Source organism: Neophocaena asiaeorientalis, unplaced genomic scaffold (assembly GCF_003031525.2).
Source record: "Neophocaena asiaeorientalis asiaeorientalis breed wild unplaced genomic scaffold, Neophocaena_asiaeorientalis_V1.1 scaffold89, whole genome shotgun sequence".
NCBI lineage: Eukaryota > Metazoa > Chordata > Mammalia > Artiodactyla > Phocoenidae > Neophocaena > Neophocaena asiaeorientalis.
Genome location: NW_020172592.1, coordinates 7,359,604 through 7,383,312, shown reverse-complemented (window position 1 = coordinate 7,383,312; position 23,709 = coordinate 7,359,604). Strand labels below are relative to the sequence as shown.

The window sequence follows — 23,709 nt, the reverse complement described above, 5'->3', positions numbered from 1 at the left end:
TTAAATTTTATATACATGGAATCATAAGAGCCATATTTTTGTTATGTTTGACATCTGTTGTGCTACATTTTGTGGGTGAGATTCTTTTATGTTGTTGCACTTAACACTAGTTTAATTTTATTATTGGAAATTATTCCATTGAATGAATATGCCACAGTTCTTTTAATCCAATTCTACTGTTGATGGATTTGGGGTTATTTTCAGTCAAGGTTAGTATGAACAATGCTGCTATACAGTTTCGTATACCCAGTTTTTGGTAATCAAATATATATATTTCTCTCGAGTCTCCATTAAAATTGGAAATCTAGGTAACAGGGATTATGTATATTTAGCCTTACTAGGCACTGCCAAACAATCTTTCAACATGGATATAAAACTTACACTCCTAATGTGGGAGAGTTCCAGTTTCTCCATATCCTTGCCAACACTTGGTATCTTGGCTCTTTTAGCCTTTCTGATTGCTGTGCAGTATAATTCTGGGGGCTTTGTGTTTATTTTTGTTGTTTTTTACAAGAAGGAGACCACTTCTACTGCTTGTGTGGACAAACAGCCAGTGTGGGCGGGGCAGGAGGGGCAGGGGCCTTTCCTTGACAATAGAGGTGCCCTTGGCACATGTGGGCCACGTTGCCAAGGAAAGGCGTCTTCCTGCAGCAGGTGCAGAGTCAGTCCATCCAGCAGGTTGCTTCATGCTGCTGGGGTGAGTAGGGCCTGTATGAGGTAAAGGCCATTCAGTAGTTGAGCACTTAACCTAGGGAGGCCATGCCAAGGTCAGATACACACAAGAGATGCCCTGAGAAAAAGGTGAGGTTTTGGCGGGTGTGGAAGATGTTCCCAAACTGAGCAATGAATAGGACCTAGGTGATGCAAGTCGGTTCCTCCTGTTCCTTCTTCCAGGCACACAGCACCTGCCTGGACTTTACCTCCTGGAAGGTCTACCTATGCTCCAGCAGTCCCATGAGTGCAACTTCAGGGTCTGTGAGCACAGGTCCTGTTCTGTGTTGTGTTGATGATGTGGATCTCGTATTCCAGCTTGGGCGTGATGGCACCACTGCACCAGTCGTCCTGGGGCATGAAATCTTCCAGGTTACTGTTGAGGTGTTCTCCAAAGTAAAGCATGCAGAGGCCATCCCATTCCATCAGACCAGGAAGTCCAACAGGCTTCCCTGTGGAAGGATCCTGTGTGCTCGGCCCCGGGCGTCCCCGGGAGTCCCGACCAGCAGGACAAATCCTTGTGAGTCCGAGGAGGAACCTGTAGGGGTTGAAAAGAGAAGAAGGGGCAGGAGACGCGAAAGAATGGAGGCAAGACAAAATCCTGATCAAGCCTCAAACTTTTATTGCTGCAGTAGCTGTATTTATACAGTACAGAGAAAGGGGGGTGGGATCCAGAATAAGGGAAGTATTTGGCAAATTATCATTGGTGCTGCGTGCGCGGGCTTTCGTTTTAGGCGCGGGCTTTTGTTTTTAGGCGCGGGCTTTTATCTCATTAAGCAGGAAGAGAAGCAGGATGTCGGCCATCTTCTAATGGCGAAAACTTCTTGGCTCCCAACAATCCTGTCTTTTCCAGGTGGGTGATATGGTCCCACTGGACTAAGCCCTTTTGATTGAATTTTCTGCAATACTGTGCTGGTTGGTGAAAAAAGCTGGACTTGTCCACTTGGAGGATAACCTCATTGAAGGGTTGACCAATCAAGACCCACCATATGATACATCTCCATGTCTACAAAGCTGAAGGGACTGTTGGTGATGAGGGACAGCTGTTTCCCATGGGCCACCAGGTGGCTCAGGATAGCAATATTTACTTCACTTTTGGGATGTACTTCTCTAGGTCCCCACTCAATCCGCTGGTATATGAGGTCACGTCTTGTGTGGCATCTTGAATGACCTCCATCGCATCCTTGTATTGGTACACTTGGTCAAACTCCAGATCATGAGCCAGGAAATGGTCTACCATGCAGAACAGTGACCTCTCTGGCAGTAGAAGATGTCCATGAAATGTATGATGGAGGGAACTTTGCTGTCCACCTGGTACAGGGGGTATGCTGGGTGCCCCCAAACAGGTGGATCACTTCCTCTTCCTGCTGAGTTGGAGGACCCTCGAGGCATTCCCCAGTTGCGTATAATGGAAGGCATCATTCTTCATCTGAATACTCTTCTGAATGTCATAGTGGAGTCCCCAAAGGCAAACTTGAGGTTGTAGTCATACTTCTGAATCCCTTCTGAGCATTTGTACTGCTCAATCAGGATGTCATGTGCAGCACTGTAGATCGCTAGGTGCAATGCAGCTGTGTTCTGGGCCAGCATCTCTTCATAGTGAGAGCTATAGACCTTGACATCACTCATGTTCATCTCATTACTGGCATAGACAGCTGCCAGGTTCAGGGATTGCTGACCTTGCTGGGCGAGGGGGGTGCAGGAGGCCCTGCACCAGTTTCCGTATGTCCTGATAATAGTCTCCAGGTGTGCTCTGAGCTTGTCTCCTTGAGTGGTGGCAAAGCATGCACTACCCTGATCCCAAAGCCAAGAAAAGTGCCTCCCTGTTTCCTGTCAAGACACCTCCAATCTGCTGTTACAGTACCCTCGTATTGCCCATTAGCTCACGAGTAAACCCTGGATGCTTCCAGTGACTCCTGATAGCAATGCTATCACCAGTTCTGATGCCTCCAGGTCACCTGCTACCATAGTCGGTGCCTCTTAAAAGGGAGAGAATTTTTTTTTCCTCAGGAAGACATTAGGTAACAAAATAATTATTTTTTGTTTCAATTATTATTATTTTCTTTTTTGAAATTGAGATATCCTTGACATATAACAGTGTTAGTTTCAAGTATACAACTTAATGATTTGACATGTGTATACTATCCTATGAAAAGATCAGCACAGTAAGTATAGTTAGCATCCATAACATACAGTTAACCCCCCTGACCTATTTTGCCCCCCCCCCGCCAACTCCCTTACCCTCTGGTAACCACTACTTTGTTCTCTGTATCTATGAATTTGTTTTTGTTTTATTTTATTTATTAGTTGGTTTTATTGTTGCTGTTGTTTTAGATTCCACATATGAGTAAAATCATGCAGTATTTATTTGTCTTTCTCCAGCTGACTTATTTCACCTAACATACTATCTTCAAGGTCCCTCCATGATGTCACAAACAGCAGGATTTTACTTTTTTATGGCGGAGTAGTATTCCATTGTGTTTGTGTGTGTCTGTGTGTGTGTGTGTGTATATATATATATATATATATATATGTATGTATATGTATATATGTATATGTACGTGTATATACAGTATGTATGTGTGTGTATACACATATAAAATGTCACATCTTCTTTGTCCATTCAACCATCAATGTACTTAGGTTGTTTCCATATATTGGCTATTGCAAATAATGCTGTAATGAACACAGGGGTGCATTTATCTTTTTGAATTAGTGTTTTTGTCTTCTTCAGATAAATAGAAGAGGAATAGCTAGGTCGTACGGTGGTTTTGTTCTTAAATTTTTTTAAGATTCTACATACTGTTTTCCACTCTGGCTGCGTCAATTTACATTCCCATTAACAGGGCACATCTTCTACATTCTCACCAGTGTATATTATCTCTTGTCCTTTTGATGGTAGCCATTCTAACAGATGTGAGGTGATACCTCATTGTGGTTTTGATTTGCATTTCCTTGATTAGCAGTATTGAGTACCTTTTGCCTACCTGTTGGCCATTTGTATGTTTTCTTTGGAAAAATGTCTATTCAGATCCTCTACCCATTTTAAAATCAGATTGTTGGATTTTTAATATTGAGTTTTATTAGTTTTTTATTTATTTTGTATATTAACCTCTTAATAGATACATGACTTGCAAATATTTTCTCCCATTTAGTAGGTTGCATTTCCATTTTGATGATGGTTTCCTTTGCTGTACAGAGGCTTTTTACTTTGATATAGTCCCACTTATTTATTTTTGGTTTTGTTTCCCTTGCCTTTGGAGTCAGATCCACAAAAGCCTTCCAATACCAATGTCAGTGAGGTTACCAAGTACATTTTCTTCTAGGAATTTTATGGTTTCAGGTCTTACATTCAAGTCTTTAATCTAGTTTAATTTTTGCACATGGCATAAGATAGTGGTCAAATTTTATTCTTTTGCATGTGGCTGTCCAGTTTTCCCAGAACCATTTATTGAAAAGACTCTTTCTCCATTGTATATTCTTGGCTTTTCATCATAAATTTATTATCCATGTATGTATGGGTTTATGTATAGTCTCTAGATTGTGTTCCATTCATCTGTGTGTCTTTTTTCATGCCAGTATCACACCATTTTAATTATTTTTGTTGGTTTTGTTTTGTGTTTTTCTTTGTTTTATTTTAAATAGCCCACATTCCTTGTACCAACTTTAGAAGCTACAACAAAATATTAACAAGTCAATGGTTTTTATTTTCTTAATTTTGCTTACATATGTATTTTATGATACCTTCCTCAAATAGAACCATACTATTCATATTGTTCTATAATATTTTTTACTTAACATAGCATCACAGTGCTTTAATTAATGTAACTTTGTAGTATAGTTTGACATCAGAGAGCATGATATTTCTAGCTTTATTGTTCTCTCTCAAGATTACTTAGGCTATTTACTTTTTTGTTTTTATATGTGTGTGTGTGTGTGTGTGTGTGTGTGTGTGGCTGTATACAAATTTTAGAATTATATACTTGCGTTGTGTGAAATGTGCCATTGACACTATGCACATTTAGGGATTGCATTGAATCTGTAGATGGCCTTGGGTAGTATGGACGTTTTAACAGTATTAATCTTTCCATCCCATGAGCATGAAATTTCTTTGCATTTATTTGTGTCATCTTCAATTTCTTTCATAGTGTTTTACAGTTTCAGTGTCCAGGTCTTTCACCTCTTTGGTTAAATTTTTCTAAGTTATTTTATTCTTTATGATGTATTTGTATATGGGATTGTCTTCTCAATTTTTCTTTCTGATAGTTCAACATTAATGTATAGAAATGCCATAGATTTCTGTATATTGACTTTGTATCCTGTGACTTTACTGAATTCATTTATTAGTTGTAACAATTTTTTGGTGGAGTCTTCAGGGTTTTGTGTACATAGTATCACGATATAAAAAAGTAACAGTAACAAAGATATTGGCCTAAAAAAAAAGATATTGGCCTGTAATTTTCTTTTCTTGTAGTATCCTTGTCTGGTTTTTGTGTCAGGGTTATGCTGGCCTTGTAAAATGAGTTTGGAAGTTTTTCCTTGTCTTCTATTTTTTGGAAGAGTTTGAGAAGGGTTGTTATTAATTCTCTTTTAAAGTTTTGGTAGAATTGACCAGTGAAGTCATTTGTTCCTGGACTATTGTTTGTTGGGAGGAAAAATTGTTATTTTAAATTTTGGTTTTTGTTTTGTTGTTTCTTTTTCCTCCAGTAAATTTTCTCCAAAGCACTGAGACACAAGTCACTGGAGATCAGCTGAACAAATATATTGCCTTTATGCTTTTAGCAAAGGGAACTATCTTTTTTAAAGCTTTCGTTATCAATAGTGTTTCTGTCTTCCCATGAATTATCATATGTCCTGGTGAGCTTTGTAGAGTGCTCGTAAATAAGCTCCTGGAAGACGCCTATAAACATATCTAGACATATGGAATCTTACTGGCAAAATAGCTTACGATAAAAGAGGGAGAGTTGCACATTCTCACTGTCCCCATCTTAAGTACACACATACAAGTGTAATATATTTGTACATAAAACATTGTTCTGACTTTCTAAAGAATAGAAGAGAAAAAGAAATTATTTAGGGCTATATGTGAATGCATCCACAAATTCCTACCAGGTTTTGTAACACCAGACTATCAGTTTTCTCATAATAAAAGCTGTTCTATCTCTTGCAAAGTTCTTTCAAAGTTCAAATGAAATAACAACCATAAACCTCATTGCTTACCATGGAGGGGGAATATAAAATACAGAAAACTCAGCAGTAAAATTATGTCTCTACAATTCATGCTGACAGCATGAACCAAGTTATGCAAATCATTGTTCACTTAGAATGACTTTACACCTCTATTTATTTAGCACATATTACATCACCACAAAAGGCTGGAGCCTGAGCATTAAGTCTTTAACCAAGAGATAAAGGGTCAAGAACAAAAATCTGTGTCGTGCCAGTGTTTCCACTGATTGGGTGACATTAATTCATTCATGCATTCAACAAGACAGCTTTTGAGCACAATATGTTAAGGCATTATTTTTAAACACTTACTAATTAACCTCTCTGAACTGCAGATTCTTCCTCCATATAGTGAGAGAAAGGGAACTGGTCTGGTCCAGAAGTGTGCTATCTATTAAGTTCTAAATTCTTTGATAAGAAATAGGCAACTGGGAGAACATACACTCAAACCAAGCCAACTCTAGAGGGAACACATATTTAGAAGGCACTAAAAAGAAGCATGTGATATGAATGGCATTCCAAAGATAATAGCTTTTACTGAGAACTATATTTTAGACATTTACATGATTTCTTATTAAATGTGGAAATTCATGCATCCCACACATCTGCAATTCCTGACTTTTCTTCATATATAATTGGAGACAATAATACAATATTTGATGGCCTAAATTTCCTGGAGGATTATAAAAAAGATTCTTTGTTTTCCATAGATACTCAATCTGTAAACCACTTAGCACGCCACTAGGGTGATGCACATGGACTACTCAATTTGGCAGCTATTTTATTATACCTATTTTGATTTTTTTTAAAAGCAGTTTGTCAAGATTGGGTATAAATTATGCCAAATGTGATATGGATCTATTCCTTCAGGTTGTGTCCTCATTTAGAATTTAACCAATCAGCTGTGCCTCCCCTCAGTAGTGGTTATCTTTGATGACTTAATACCGTTGGGCTTTAGCTTCACAAGATGTATGTCTTTCAAAACTATCATGTAAATGACTAAAGAAATCCTATTTTGAGATACCACAGGGTTATTATGTACCACATGGACTATTTCAAAGGATGGCTTATATCATTCTCTCCATAGATTGTCCACAGGGGAAATATGCAGGTTGTATAATAGTGCTTTCTGCCCTTCTTTCACCCTGGGACTTAACCAGATCCATGTGTTTAGTGAGATCTGTAAGAAGAAACAGGCTCACACTGTTTCATGCCTATAGGGGATAGAACCTAGTTTAAAATATATTTATTAGGACAGGAACATCCACTAGTTACCAATTAAAAGAATCCGGGCAGAAAGTGTGATTAAATGGGAAATTCGGGGTGTTTGCCGAAGCTAAATAGCATTTTGGGGGATAATATTTTGCATCTGCATGGGAATATGTTATTTTCAAAATATTTTGTAAATGCTATCTCAAGTAATTGCTAACATTCAATTTTATAGATAATTAGAGAATATATAATAATAAAAATAATAAAACAAGAACAACAGGTGGACTTTCTTTGTGCCACTCTATTTTGTGTGTATTATAAATCATTATTTAATCCTCTCTATTACTCTGTCAGGTATAATTTATATCTCTATTTTATACCTAAATAAAAAGAAGCAAAGAGATTAAATAACTTGTCCAAGGAAACAAATTTAGGAAATGGCGGGGCCAGGCATTCTGCTAATGTCACATCAATGACAGTTCAACTAGGCTAATGTCCTTTAGCTCTTTCGACAAACATGTTAATTCGAATAAGTCTAAGATTAAAAAAGAAAGACAGGGACTTCCCTGGTGGCGCAGTGGTTAAGACTCCATGCTCCCAATGCAGGGGCCCCGGGTTCTATCCCTGGTCAGGGAACTAGATCCCACATGCCTGCCGCAACTAAGAGTTCACATGCCACAACTAAGGAGCCCATAAGCTGCAACTAGGGAGCCTGCCTGTCGCAAGTAAGACCCGATGCAACCAAAGGAAAAACAAAACAAAACAATTCAGCGATCTTGAGTTATCAATTAAAGTGAAAAATAAATGAGCAGTATATTGGTTTAATGTGTTTTTTATCCCTAGTAATGATCACTTTAATTACACTTATTAAAATGTCCATAAGTGTTTTGAGTTTTTGAGAGTCACTGAAAACACCTGATAGAGATTTAAGACTGCACCCTTCTATAGTGTAATTAACTAGAAAGTAGCTGAGTGGACAAGGACCATATTTCCCTTATGTCTGCCTCAGGCCATTGTACTCGTTCTCACAAATAAAATGTGACCCAAGGTGATAGAAAAGAAGTTAGATTTTCTCTAGGCTTTCTTCTGCCATCTGCCTGTTTGAACATAATGACCAGGGCAATTGTGGAAACCTTTTGAGGATGCAGTAGGAGTCTGCAATATCCATTTTGAATTTCCATGCATGTATGTTTTAGGATTATAACTTTGGGCATTGTTTATTTAACAATTTCCTTACCTTATATGAATGCCTATTCAATGAGTTACAATTTTAAAAGCAAAAAAATAAACTCACAGATCCAAATTATAAAACTTATATAATTTTATATGTATTTTTGTATGGCAGTATTGGGGAAATGAATTTGTAGTTTCTTACCATTCTGAACTTTTGAGATTTTCCTCATTTTCCCACCAGCCCAGAGATGCAATTAAAGAGAAATTTTGGGGGTGGGGAAAGATCCATGGATCCTTCTGTTTACTTCTAAAAAAGAAAATGAGAAACATAATTTCAAATTAGCAAATAAGCATAAAAAAATAAAATTCAAATAAATGACAAAATAAGTATAAAACAAACAGAAAAAATCAAAGAATAAATTCTAATATTTCACTCATTGCAAGAAATTTAAATGTCTAAAAAGGACTTCTGTATCTAGCAATTTGGAACACTGGATATCCAGAAAAAACTTTCCCAATAAAGTATTTAAGGAAATACTAACTGTGGAGAATTCTTGACAAATGGCTTAATCTTTTTAAATTTTCACATCAAAACAGTAAAATTATTTAGCAAAAACGAAACTCATGGACAATATTTACAATAAAACTAGGCAGCAAGTTATTCCTATGGATCTCAAAATACAAGTAGGTTTAATTTTTAGGAAGACCAGAAGCCTGCATGGCATTCATATCTGTGAGGCAGAAAACAAAGAAGCTACAAGGTACCTGCCATGCCTGAAAGTGATAGATGTCACCCTGGGCCAACTTGAAAACAGCAGCTGAAGTGAGGAGGAGATTTGCTTTGTTGGTGAGCACAATGATTGCACAGTAACCACTAAAATGCTCGGTGTTTCTAGCCATTAAAAACTCCCCAGACTGACTAGCCAGGGCTCCCTGCCAGGCCAAAGCTACACACAGAGGAGAAACTGCTGAGTGCAATCAAAATTAAGCAAGGTATGGACAGAGACAGCAAAAAAGAAAATGCCCAGATAAAGTGGGATTGTGTTAAGAGACCCATAAAATTTCAGAAAGCATGACGGTATTTTTTTTTTTTTGCGGTACGCGGGCCTCCCACTGCTGTGGCCTCTCCCATTGCAGAGCACAGGCTCCGGACTCGCAGGCCCAGTGGCCACGGCTCACGGGCCCAGCCGCTCCGCGGCATGTGGGATCCTCCCAGACCAGGGCACGAACCCGTGTCCCCTGCATTGGCAGGCGGACTCTCTCAACCACTGCGCCACTAGGGAAGCCCGGTATTTTTTTTTTAACACTCTTAGAAAATAAGAGCACTTTTAAGTTAGAAAAGTCTCTGAACTATGCCTCCTCAACTATTTTCCATAAAAATAAGTAACAGATCATTGTCAAGGTCAAATTCCATACGTTTATTATAAGACAAAAAGGTAATAAGGTGAAGAATAACATCCCCACAGAAAATGAAAAGTTTAAGATGAGTTTTAAACCACCTTATATCATTTGGAAATGAAAGAGCAACATAAATGAGAATTAGAGTAAAGCAGAAATATGGTGATACAACTCAAGAAATAACTAAAATAAAAGAAAAATTACTTAATAAATAGCATCTTAATTAGAAGAAACACAAGTAAATAAATAGAAAGTGACTTGTGAAATTTACATTAAGAGGACAATTATAAAAACCAAAAAGAAAAATAAAAGGATTCAATAAAAAGTGTTCATTATTGAAGATAGGCAAGGAAGATAAAAAAAAATAGACACAATAGAACTTTCTGAACAAATCCAAAGCATGGAAAAAGAACAAATAAAAAAAGAAAAAATGATAGCTTAAGAAATATTTCCTGTCATTAAAAAAATGGAAATTTGTACTGATGCCTGCTGGGTACCTATGAATTTTGATCCAGAATGATCAAACCCAGGAAATATTCTATTAAAAATTTTGGACTAAATAAAATGTTTATAAACAAAAGCTCATTTGGGTATCAAGACAAAAAAAGTTACATGAACTAGAAAATTAGATTATCGTTAGACTTTCAACAGCAGTGCTTTTTGTAAGAAAAATAGAGTAACATATTCAATATACTCAAGAAAATTTTAAAAATGTGCATCATGAAGACATAAAGTTTCCTCAACATGGAGAACTCAGGAAATTTTGTTCCCTTGATCTTTCTAGAGAAATCTACTGGAGAATGATCTTCAGACAACCAAAATGGCTATAAAGGCATCGACATGAGGAGGATGGAGAACATTAAACAGAATTACTTATAGACTTAAAATTGAAGAAGGGTTAAACATGAAATAGAACAGTATGTAATGACCATATGCTCAGGTATTATAGGTATAAAGCAATTATTAAAACTGGAGGAGGGCGTCCCTGGTGGTGCAGTGGTTGAGAGTCCGCCTGCCGATGCAGGGGACGTGGGGGTTCGTGCTCCGGTCCGGGAAGATCCCACATGCCGCGAAGCGGCTGGGCCCGTGAGCCATGGCTGCTGAGGCTGCGCGTCCGGAGCCTGTGCTCCGCAACGGGAGATGCCACAACAGTGAGAGGCCCACGTACCGCAAAAAACAAACAAAAAACTGGGGGAAGTTGGGAAAGCATATGTAAAATGTTAAACTGTTCTCAGTAATTGTGTATATACTAAAAGTGTTAATATCATTTTTCTGATAATATGTGTATAAAGTGGGAAAAATTTAAGTAATGCTATGGACTATATACATTTTACTATGTCATGTTCCCTAGAGAATTTGAATTCTCAGTGTAAAAGAAAGCAGTTATGAATGTAATATAGAACACGATATAGAAAAAGTCTGGTGGTCTTACATTTGAATGGAAGTATCAGTAAGACCTCACGAAGCATAATGTCTCTTAAAAGTGCCTGTCTATCTCTATCTATTTATCATCTATCATCAACATATATTCTTAGCTCAGTCCACTGAGGAGGCCTGAAAAGAATGGCCAACCTAGTACCAGTGAGAGTCCTTACTACACAGAAAGGGGTCTTAATTACTTTTTCTATTAAATAAAAGGAGTGCCTTTTAGACAAGTGACCAGTTCCAATTCTGGAGCAGAAAATGTCCAAGGAAACCTTGGAACACGGTGTCACATAGGATAGTGACAAAGATATCAAAGACACATCAAAAGGTCACATCAAAAGGATCAGGAGCTAATTTAAAAAGAATGCTCTTGCTAAAGATGGGACAATTTGAGCTTTGAAAATGATAATTACAACTGATGGTAACTAGTCATACATGTTGAGATAGATATATATTGAGGTTCTTCTTAGGTAGATTCAATTATTCAAATATTCTTTAATTTTTTATTCTAGAAAAATGATATCGTGGAATTTGGATCTTAACTGTTGAAATGTTTAATATTGAAAGAAAGATACATTCTGTATTTTTTTAAGCTTGGGAATAAAATTGAGAAATCATACAGGACGAGATGCTAGGATGACTCCACAGTTGCTGCCAGACTCCTCCAATTGATGACATTTGGGGTGGTTCATGAGGTTCCTTTTAAATGTCATCTTTGTGGAGATGTCCCTGATACTCTGCAGTAAGAGTTTGATCTTTCCTCCTCTAATCTTGTAACACTGCCTATATTTCTCATGATGATTTCATTTTATAGTTATTTATAGACATATTTTCTATGTATCCCTAAGAAATAATTTGAGAAACAGGTTCATGTCTCCTTTATCTTCATATCCTTTGTCCAGGGTCCTGTAAATAACAAATAAGAAAAAAATCAATATTTGTCTTTTTAAGAAATCTAAGTATCAGTCCTATCAATAATAATTTAAATACTTTGAAATTTGATCAGTTGAATTTCCTATGTGCCTAGGGAATACATGTGGATAGCCTGATGTAACCAGTTGTAATATGCCAATTGTTCTGAACTAAAGACTAGAAATGATTTAATCATTGTGCAAATTAAGTAAAACAACATCAGAAGAATAAAATGACAAAAACAAAGTGAGTTCAAGAAATTAACCCTGAATAATTTACTAAACATGAAAGGGTTTAGGAGTCAGTTATGGCACACAAAAGAAAGGGGCACAAAAAATACAGGTCATTGCTAAGCAAGGAGTTTTAAATGTTTAAAGACACCTTGTTTAAATGAAGGGATAAACTAAAGAGTTTTTTGGCACCAGGAAGAGGCTTGGAACTTCTGTTTTGCCTTGTGCTCTACGGGAAGAAGAGCTTTTCTTTCTCGCTGGATCTCTTGCATGATAACTAAGCCATAGCAAAAGGAGAGAGGGTAGGTAGAAAAAAGCAGGGATTGGAGGGCTGACCTCAGGTTACTTTAATAGTCAGAGTTAGAGAGAAACAGAGGAAGCCACCAGAAACTGAGATGGAGTGACAGGAGGAGTGTGGGGAGATCCAGGAGAGGTCATGCCCTGGAAGCAGAGGGCTGCTTCAAGCGTGAGAAGATGCAAAGATTTTCAAAGGTTCCAGATGGGTCAAGGACATCTAGGACTAGTAACTAACCATCAGTTTTAGTAAGGAAGAGTGTGTTGGTGATCTTGTAGATAATGAATTTTGGTGAAACTATAGGGCAGAGGCCAAATTGGATATAGTTCAGAAGAAAATGAGAGGAAAAAAATTGAAGGCATGTACCTCTAGCACTTGCTGGAGAAGAATGTGAGGACAAAGGAGACATTTTGGGGTTTGTTTTCAAGAGAAAGAGGGAGAGAGGGAGAGAAAAACTTTCAGTAAGAAATAGAAATTTCATTTTTTCAAGTGTGATTTTTGTATTTGTTTTAAAATGTGAACAATTACCCCGAAGACAGTATGGAGAAATCTTGGTTTTGAGATTATTAAGTTACTGACTCAGAGTATGATAATTAGGCGTCTGTTAATATATAAATTAATTATCTTAATAACTGACATCTTGCTACTTTCTTTAAAAAAAAACCTATCAAAATTTTAATTTTTAATAAGATGAATGGCCATTAATGGAAAAGTCACACTTGCGTACAATCTGATTTTTTAATAAAGTGCTTGGTTTCTGTGGCTTCATGTGTTTAAAAACATTCACTGAGAGTTTCTCTAAATTTTCTTAAGGATATTTTTTTCTCTGAGTCACTGAACTATAATCTCCTTCCCTCAAGCTATGTTAGATGAGACTACATAATAAAATGTGCTGACACATATGAGTTCACTCAAAGACATGTACCATTTCCTGTTCCTTATGAATATCATATGCCAAATAACTATTCTGCTCGCCTCCAAACTGTATATACAGAGCAGGTCTGTTCCACTAACAACCTAAGAAAAGTAGTAATTAATTATAACATTATTCTTACTGTGCCAAAGGTTTATTACTACCACCTACAACCCTAAATGAAGTAATTATGTACATATGTAATTTTAGTCATCATTCTTTAAATGCAATACGCTCTTCAAATGCTTGTGTGTTCTGGATTATTCACATTTCATTAAAGCGTCCAAGTCTTGCCAAAGCCTTCAACTCTTAGGAACCCCCTGGGGGATTAAAAATGGGATGAAACCAGTAAACTCCCAGTGCTTTTCTATACTTAAAACTACATTTTCTGCCAGGGTCTGGACTATTTAATTATCATTGTTGAGCCATGAATCTACCTGAAACGTTCTGCCTATAACTTCAATGAACAATGGAATTAACCAGCCTTTCTAATGTTATTTTCTAGAAGAGTGCAAATAATTATTTTATCAAAAGGTGATATTAATGAAAAGATACAAGCGTATCAAACCCTGTGCTGCTATCTTTGTTACATGTTTAAATCTAAACCTCAAATGCCTATGTTCCCACACCATGCCCTGCTACCATTTCTCTATGGATAATACAAGGGTGGAAAGACAAGTATACATCACGATGATCTTCATGGATTGACTGCCTATCACGATCCAATTGATAACATAGAGACAGAGAGAAGAAAAAGACAGATATCATGACAACCCTAACCGGAGGCTTCTTGCCTGGCCTGCACGTACTTAGAGGCACATTCAGACCAGGAAAGCTATTAGTTAAACAGATTCTCAGAGTAGCAGAGCTCAGTAAGTGTCATTAAATTGAGGTTTTTAAGAACCAAGCATCCTGGGACCACTCTGTTGCTCTATTGCTCTTCCAGGCTGTATGCATTTGTAGGGTGAATACAGGAAGCATTAGACTTAACAAAAATTAAAGGGTAGTTTAGTGACAGTGTTAGGCTGATAGAGCTGATACAGGATGTCACAACAATTGTAATTAAAAAGGAAACTCTATCCTATGGTCTAAGATATCCTATAAAGAAAAGAGGATGTGTTTAATTTTTTTTTAATTTATATAATTCCAAAGTTGTAGGATGGTTTCAAGCGTATTGCAAAGACTCTACTATCTAATTACTATATTCTTTACTTTTTATCATTTTGTAGTAATTGCTTTCTCTCTTCCTATCTATATTTTTCTTAACCATTTGAAAGCAATAGAAATCATATTTTGTACCCTTAAATGCTTTAGTACCTATTTCCAAGGAACAAAGATGTAATCTTTTATAAACAGAGTGAAGTTGCCAAAATTACATAAATTAATATTGGTACTCTTAGCTAATTAATAGTCCATATCTAAATTTCATTCATTGTCTAATGTCTATATGGCTTTTTTCCCTCAGTAAAAATTGAATAAGTGATCACGCATTGTATTTAGCAGAAATGTCTCTTTATTTTCCTTTATTCCTCAGTTTTTCTTCATCTCTCATGATTCTGAAAGAGCACAGGGCATTACATTTGTAAAATATCCCTCAGTTTAGATTGGCTACTTCTTCACGATCAGGTTCATTTTGTATATTTCTAGCACTACAGTAATAGTGATTTTGTGCCCTTCTCAGTGCATTGCAGCAGTAAGCACATAATATCAATTTGCACTATTAATGGTAATACGAATTTTCATTACGTCATTAAAATGGAATCCACCATGTTATTACACAATAAGGTTACTGTTTTTCTTTTTGCAATTAATGTTTGTGGTGAGCTGCTTGGATGCTGTGTCATATTTTTTCATTGAACATGAATCCATTGGTTTTATCATCTACTGATGATTCATGTCTGAATCAATTATTGCTATCATTATTGTGAAATAGTGTTTTCTTCTCCCCCAAGAACTTACATATTTTTATTTCTTTAAATATAAAAAGTGAATTAATAAACATTCTCACGAAAATCGGGAGTAGCTAGAAACATTTTATTTACCCTTTATTTATTATAGTTATGAAATATTTTTACCAGCCTACTAAGAGGTAATGCAGGCATAAATGACCTACCAGAAAAGTCGGGAGATAGTATCATCACTGCTTCTGGTCCATTGTGTGTAGCATAAAAAAAAAAGATAACAAGGTAAACGATTTGTGAATTCTTTTAATGTAATGGTATGAAAATAGCTAGATACAATTGACATGTATATAAATCAATGGCTGATTGATTTATGCCCACAATAATAATGACTAGTTTTTAATAAAATAAATAAAACAATGAATACCCATAATAATAAAACAAGTAATTTCATATAGGTGAGAAAATAAATTAACAGTCCCAACCATGTATGTATTACTTTAAAAAGAATAAAATTACAAAACTTGACCAATAGATAAGGAATTATTTGAAAAACAAAGAGGTATATGTATATTTTGGAAACAAAGAGATATATGTATATTTATGTGAAAGAATAGCTACAATTTTTAAAAGAATGATGTGGCTCTTGCTACCAAACATTATAATATAATAAAAATTAGAATAGTGTGGTGCTTGCATAAAAGTAGACAAAGGGAAAATGTAGATATCAGAGTTTCCATTATAAATGAAACAATTATGTAATAATGGAAAAATTACAAGTGGATTATGGATTAATTATTACATGTCACTGTGAAAATTGGACAGCAGTATTTTGGGGGAAAGCAGGGTAACTTCTCACATTGTACACAAACAAAATTTCCTTTTTAAATGGGCTAATTGTGAATGGCTGACATATATTGAGTATACTATATATAGTATATACTATATATAGTATAATATACTATTCATGTCCGTAATAGATTTTATTTTACACAATTCTGACACATACACTGGTCTTCTTTAGTACATTACCCTTTGTGAAAAGCATTAGAAGAAATATGCTCTCCATTTTATAAATGCAGAAAGGGATATTTAGAAAGCTTAAGAGATTTGTCATAGTATTGGGTTGGCCGCAAAGTTCGTTTGGGTTTTTCTGTAAGATGTTATGGAAAAAACCAAACGAACTTTTTGGCCAACCCAATACAGGTGTCTGGTTTATGCAGAGATGAGCTTGTTATCAAATCTTAGAATTCTTAATCCTATACAAGTTAAATCTTGTTGCCTTTGTGCACTACTTGTGTATAGTTCAAGAAAAGCTCTCAATACCCCATAATTCTAAGGAGATAATTTTCTAGACCATCGAACCATTCTGAAATAGAATAGATATGATTCTTTCACAAAGAAGGAATAACTGTTACTTAAATATTATACTTACCTTAATATATCTATTTCAGATTCATCTATTCGTAATGTTTAAATGAAGAATCCATTGAAATAAGAATAAGACTAAAGAAACTTACTAAAATAAGAAGTGGGGAGGAATCCTAATTTATAATATAAGTCAATTGTTAAATGTTTACATGTACTAATTCAAGGTAATTATTTAAAAGAAAGCTTAGTAAAAAAAATCTATATTTTATGCTCCTGGAAAAGAACAATTGTTTATTACAAAAAGAAAAGTGATGCTTATGGTAGAAGCTGTAGTTTAATAAATAGTAAATGAAAAAATTTTAAATAAACTTAACTTTAAAAAATATGAAGCAGGGGCTTCCCTGGTGGCGCAGTGGTTGAGAGTCCACCTGCCGATGCAGGGGACACGGGTTCGTGCCCCGGTCTAAAAAAAAAAAAAAAAAAAAAAATGAAGCAAATAATAAAGGGAAAGAAAACAATAAAACCAAAGACTATGAAATTTGAGAAAAAAGTTAAAGGTTTTTAAAATATTTACATTAATAATAATAAATTAGTTATATTACACATAGGGCCATACTAATAATGTGAATTTATTTTATTCAGTGGACATTTATATCCTGTTACTAATTCTATTTTCAATGTGCCAAATTAAACTTGGGGCATTCAGTCAAATCCTATTTGCAATGAATAATGTCGTGTATTTGAGAAACAGAGGTTCTTCGTTGTAACTAAATAAGAGGGCCTTAATTATTAGGGTTTCTACATGAAAACAAGAACAACTATCTCAAGAGAAAACGAAAATAGAATGCACAATGTAAGTAGCCTTCACAGAGGGCAGATCCATAATTTCTCAGCCATATGTGTCAGAAAACTAGTCTGTGGTCTCCATGTTTATTTCTTTTGTCCTTTTGCTCCCAATTCTCCAGTAATCTTATTCTCCACTGTAATTCAGTCACCCACTGCCAAGTTCAAATCTTAGACTTTGGCATTACCAATAAATATTACTTTCTCTAAAATTGCAGGTTCACTTTCCCAATTTCCTCAAACCCAACAGCAATCCCACTGATAGCAGATTACATTTCCATACTAACACCAAAAATAACTTAAAATGTTTGATAAACATATGCAAAACAAAGCAAAACAGAACATTTCCTTAAAAGCTAGGAATATCAAGATAGTAAGAATTTAAAGACCAAGGAAGCAATCAGAGGAGGTTGCTTTTGGTTGGAACACATCCGCCAATCATGATGAAATACAGCTGAGTATCTGAGCTATAACTGTGAAGGCTCAAAGGGCCAAGGGAACCTACATCCATTCTAATAAGCACTGCCTCCCAAAGTGAGGAAGCTGCTAGATACCCATATGTAACCTAAGCAGGGAACATTTGGGTTATACTTTTCAAAACAGCGATGATTAGAGTTATCCTTTCAGGGAAAGTCATAGTCCTGGTTTGAGCATGGGAAAAAAATAAAGAGCTAAATCTTTTTCCCAGGAAACTGAACCCTTGGCCAGATGTCATATGAATTTCAGTTCGAATTTGTTTGATTATGAGTGGCCATTCAAGCATGGTTTCATTTTGTAGAACCTCAAGCACTTGGCAGAAGCAAATGAAAAGGCAAATACATCCTGGAAGACATACCTTCATTTTAAGCCTGAGTAGTTCCCTAGAAGCTATTGTAAAATGTCACCAAGGAGCACCAGGCAAAGAAAACCAAGCACACAGCAAAAAGTCACCATGACTGAACCCAACCAGTGACATAAAAGATAAGGAGTTAATGTAAAAAAATCAGTTTCTTAAATTTTAAAAGCAAGGAAATCACTACAGGAAGCCAGAAACTATAAAATGACAAAGCAGATCTAAAATAACTGAATCTTACATTATTCATAGGTGCAACATAGTGAAACAATTATAACAGTATTTACAGTCAAAATAGCTTTCAATGCTGCATGGGTAATTGCTATATGACAGAGATAATATGGCAGATCAGCAAAAAGATCCTTTCAAACAAATATGATGAGAAAACTGGATATACTTATGGAAAAACCTTTCCTAAAAACAGAGAAAAAAATCAGTTATAGATGGATTCCAGAACAAAATATGGAAAGCAAAACTATAAAGCTTTAACAAAATATTATAGAGAATATCTTCACAACTTCACTATAAGAGTTATTTTCTTGGGTAAAAATAAAGGAAAATCCAGATAATCTTAGACACCATAAAGGAGAAGATAATTTTGCTAACATTAAATTAAACATGTGTTCATCCACAGTGAAGAATACATGAGTAAACAGAGGAGTTACGGAAATGAGGTAGGACATGTGTGGCACGTGTAACTGACAGGAGGAAATTTTTGAATTTCTGCAAATCTCTCTCTCACTGCACACCCCCCCACCACCACTGCCTTCACATGTGCACACACACACATAGATAATCTAATAGGAAAAAGGAAAAAAAAAATCTTGAACAAGCAATTCATGGAAGATGAACACCAAGTGGGTAATATAAGAAAAGGTATTTAGCCACATAAATAATCAGAGAAATGAAAATAAAAGCTGTAGAATAAATTACACATCCATCAGGTTGTCAAAATTGTAATGTCTGACAATACTGTTAATAATGGTAAGCAACAACTTGTATGATCCCGTTTTTATGAAAGGTCCAGAGAATGTAAATCTGTAGAGATAGAAAGCAGATTAGTGGTTGCCTGAGGATGGAAGTGAGAATGAGGACTAATGGCTATGAGAAATATACTTAGGGTGACGGGAAAGTTCTAAAATTGTATTGTGATGATGGTTGCACAACTCTATAAGTTTATGAATTTACAAAAATCATTGATTTTTTAAATACTGGGAACAAGTGAATTCTATGGTATGTAAATTAAACGTGAATAAAGCTGTTAAATTAAATAATAATGTGGAGGAACAAAAACTAACATGCAATGCTGATGGGAATGTAAATCAAAATAACCATGTTGGTGAAAAAATTTGGCATAATTTATTGAAGTTGAGAATATCAATACCCTATGACCCATCATTGCCAGTCGTAGGATATAAATTAGAAAATATCTTGCCCGTTTGCAGCAGTATATCTGAATAAGTATTGGAGAAGTGATGTTTGTCAGTACTTCACTGAAAACATCCAAATTATTTAGTACACATCAATATAAACAAATTTCAGCTGAACTCAAGAGCTCACTGTTGACAGAAGTAAAATAAAGGAATGCATAAAGCTTTATTTCATACTCATGTGGTTCAACAACATGGAAAATAAAACTATACTTTTGGAAGACACACATATCTTGTTCAGGTGTATCTAGGTAGTAAGACTATAAACTTACACAGAAATATAATTCTCACAAAAGTAATAGATATAGCAGGGAGAGAGATTTAAAAACACTCAAAGAAGTGGATAATTCTGAGGTTATTGTGATGTTATAATTCTGATCTTATGGTTGAGAAAGGAGCTTTCTAGAGGTAGAGTAGTCCCAGCTTACATCTGTTTTGCTGATGTAATCATAATAGCACCTCCTTTTACCCTCAATTATGTCCAAGTTTGGAAGATAAATTATATAGTCATCAAAACTAGCGGACCACTAGGACATAACCTTAATTTGGGTTATGGGTGTGGCACTAACCCTAATTTGGAAGTTTCAGGAACTATATCACTGAGGAAGCGGTGTCAGTGCCTGGCTGGACCTAAGTTATGATTCAGATTGATCCAAGAGAAAAGATAATAGGGGTTCGTGACACACAGAAGCAATAACACATCAATACTCACAGAAAAGGGAGACCATTACGTTGGATAATTGAACAAATGAAAATGACCGAAGCCCAGAGTGTAGGAATTGTGCAAGAGAAGAGAGAAGTTATTTTTGGGGGTTTTTTTGCGTTTTTTTGTTTTTTGTTTTTGTTAGTTTCTGGTGTACAGCAAAGTGATTCAGTTATACATATACATATACATCTATTCATATTCTTTCCCATGGTTTATTACAGGATATTGAATATAGTTCCCTGTGCTGTACAGTAGGACCTTGTTGTTTATCCATTTTCTATATAATAGTTTGCAACTGCTAAACCCAAACTCCCAGTTCATCCCACCCCACTCCACCTCCCTTGGCAACCACAAATCTATTCTGAATCTGTTTCTATTTCATGGATAAATTCATTTGTGTTCTATTTTGTATTCCACATATAAGTTATATCATAGGATATTTGTCTTTCTCATTCTGACGTATTTCGCTTCATATGATAATCTCTGGGTCTCTCCAGGTAACTGCAAATGGCATTATTTCATTCTTTTTTATGGCTGAGTAGTATTCCATTGTATATATGTACCACATCTTCTTTATCCATTCATGGGTCGATGGACAATTAAGTTGTTCCTATGTCTTGGCTATTGTAAATAGTGCACCTGTGAACATAGGGATGTATGTATCTTTTTGAATTATAGTTTTGTCCAGCTATATCCCCAGGAGTGGGATTGCTGGATCATATGGCAACTCTATTTTTAGTTTTTTCAGGAACCTCCATAGTGTTCTCCACAGTGGCAGTATCAATTTACATTCCTACCAACTGTGTAGGAGGGTCCAAGAACAGAGAAGTTTTAATGGATGAGGATGGATCAATAAGCAAGACTCAGACAACTGGAGGGCTTTGTAGGCCAGTCTAAAGAGGACCAGAAGGCTCTAAAGAGATTGCATATGTTTGCAAAGGTAGTGAGTAAAGGAGCTGAAATGTAATAGCATATTGATCTGACTTCAAACTCTATGCTCTCCTTGTATATACGGCTGGAATTCTGGGGAAAATGTTTATGGAGCATGCAGAGGAAGAGAAACAGGACACTGAGAAGAAGAATCAGGGAGGAGAAAGATCAGGAGGGAATGATACCATGCATGCTGAGGGGAAAAAGCTTTGAAAGGTGAAATATTCCACAGCATCATGTACTGTAGAGAAGTTGCATAAGGTAAATGGACCTGAAATTATGCATTAGGCTATTTAGGAGTGAAAATCAAAATTATGGATGACTCATGTGCTCCTTTGTCAACTAATGCCGTCTTCTCTTACACTTGACATCTAAGCAAGAAAAGTCAAGGTCCTCATCAGTTTCTCATTGTTCATATTTCTATAAACAATTGATCCTGGGGACTATTGACTTTTCTTTCCAACTATCTCTGAAATTATTCATTTTTTTCTTCCTTCACTTCCTTTCTTTATAAATCAGATTATTATCCCTCACTTAAACAATCACTTTAGTATAATATCACTTAAATGTGGAGTCTAAAAATGCAACAAACTAGTAAACATAACAAAAAAGAAGCAGACACAGATATAGAGAACAAACTAGTGGTTACCACTGGGGACAAGGAAGGGGGCAAGGGCAATATTGGGGCAGGGAATTAAGAGGTACAAACTATTAGGTATAGAATAAGCTACAAGGATATATTGTACAACCTGGAGAAAATATAGCCAATATTTTATAATAACTATAAATGAAGCATAACCTTTAAAAATTGTGAATCACTGTGTTGTACACCTATAACTTATATAGTATTTTATATCAGCTATACTTCAATAAAAAAATAAAAATAATAACTTCACCTGGTTAGAAGTAATTAATGAAAAGTGTATAAAGTTCTGTTGTCATTTTACATCAAGTTGAGAAAGAACAGCCTTACACAGAGCCAGTTCTAGGAAAAATTGACAGATCTGACATTAAAAGACCAGAATAAACATATATTATGAAAGTAGTATTAAAATCAATGATTAAATTCTTTTCACTGCATTAATAATGCCAAGAAAAAGAAAACAATTCTTTTAAGTTGCTTTAAGTGAAATACTTTGATTGATTTTTATTTTGACCTAGTTTCATACCACTCACTCTTAAATTTTTTAAGGCCTATGGAAAGAAGGTGAGGTTTTCTTAAGAAAATTGTGACTATCCTACACTGTATATCAAGTAGTTAGGGCAGGAAGGGTATTACCTAGTGGTTACAAGATTAGTTGATCAATTCTGACATGACTAACCAGTTCTGGTCTCAGATCTTCTTTTAAACTGTGGCTATAATTATGCCTGCCATATGTAATTTCTTTGAAGCTTAAATAGATGTCTAGCACATAATAATTGCTGAATAGGTATTTATCATTTTTTACTAACTGATATACTTTTTATAATAATTAATTTATTTTGAATCAGGGTTTTCTTTTTTTTTTTTAACATTCTTCTAACATGAAATCCTGTACATTTATAAAAACAAGTCATGTGGTGAATATGGTTAACGGTTTGTATTTTATATACCAATTGGTAATAAGGATCTCAAATAAAATTGTTCTCATCTTAGAAGACAGGATTACCAATATTTTATGTAGAAAACTTCCTTTAGTTTTTTTTTTTTTTTTTACTGGAGTATAGTTGATTTAAAATATTGTGTTAGTTTCTGCTGTACAGCAAAGTGAATCAGTTATACATAAACATATATCCACCCTATTTTAGATTCCTTTCCCATATAGGCCATTACAGAGTATTGAGTAGATGTCCCTGTGCTATACAGTAGGTCCTTATTAGTTACCTATTTTATATATAGTAGTGTGTAAATATTAATCTCCAATCTCCCAACTTATCCCTCCCCCCTTCCCCCCCGTAACCATAGTTTTGTTGGAAAACCTCCTTTACTTTTATCATCTAACTTATATTTCCTTCTTCTCTGCTCTAATTATATTTTTCTTTCTTGGGACCATGAAACTCAGTAGAGAGTCATTATATCTACTCTCTGTCTTCCCTTGTTTGTCACCCCAATTCACTTACCAAGCCAAAAAATTCATCCTCAGTTTTCTTAATTCCTTGTCATATATCTACAATCCATAATTTGTTAAATCATTTTAGTTAGTCTCTAAACTTCCTGTACT

General features: G+C 35.4%; 1 pseudogene; it reads right to left on the bottom strand.

Annotated features, from left to right (window-relative positions):
- Positions 1 to 527: 527 nt before the first annotated feature.
- On the bottom strand, positions 528 to 2,679 carry LOC112395323 (5'-nucleotidase domain-containing protein 2 pseudogene; annotated as a pseudogene).
- Positions 2,680 to 23,709: the final 21,030 nt, after the last annotated feature.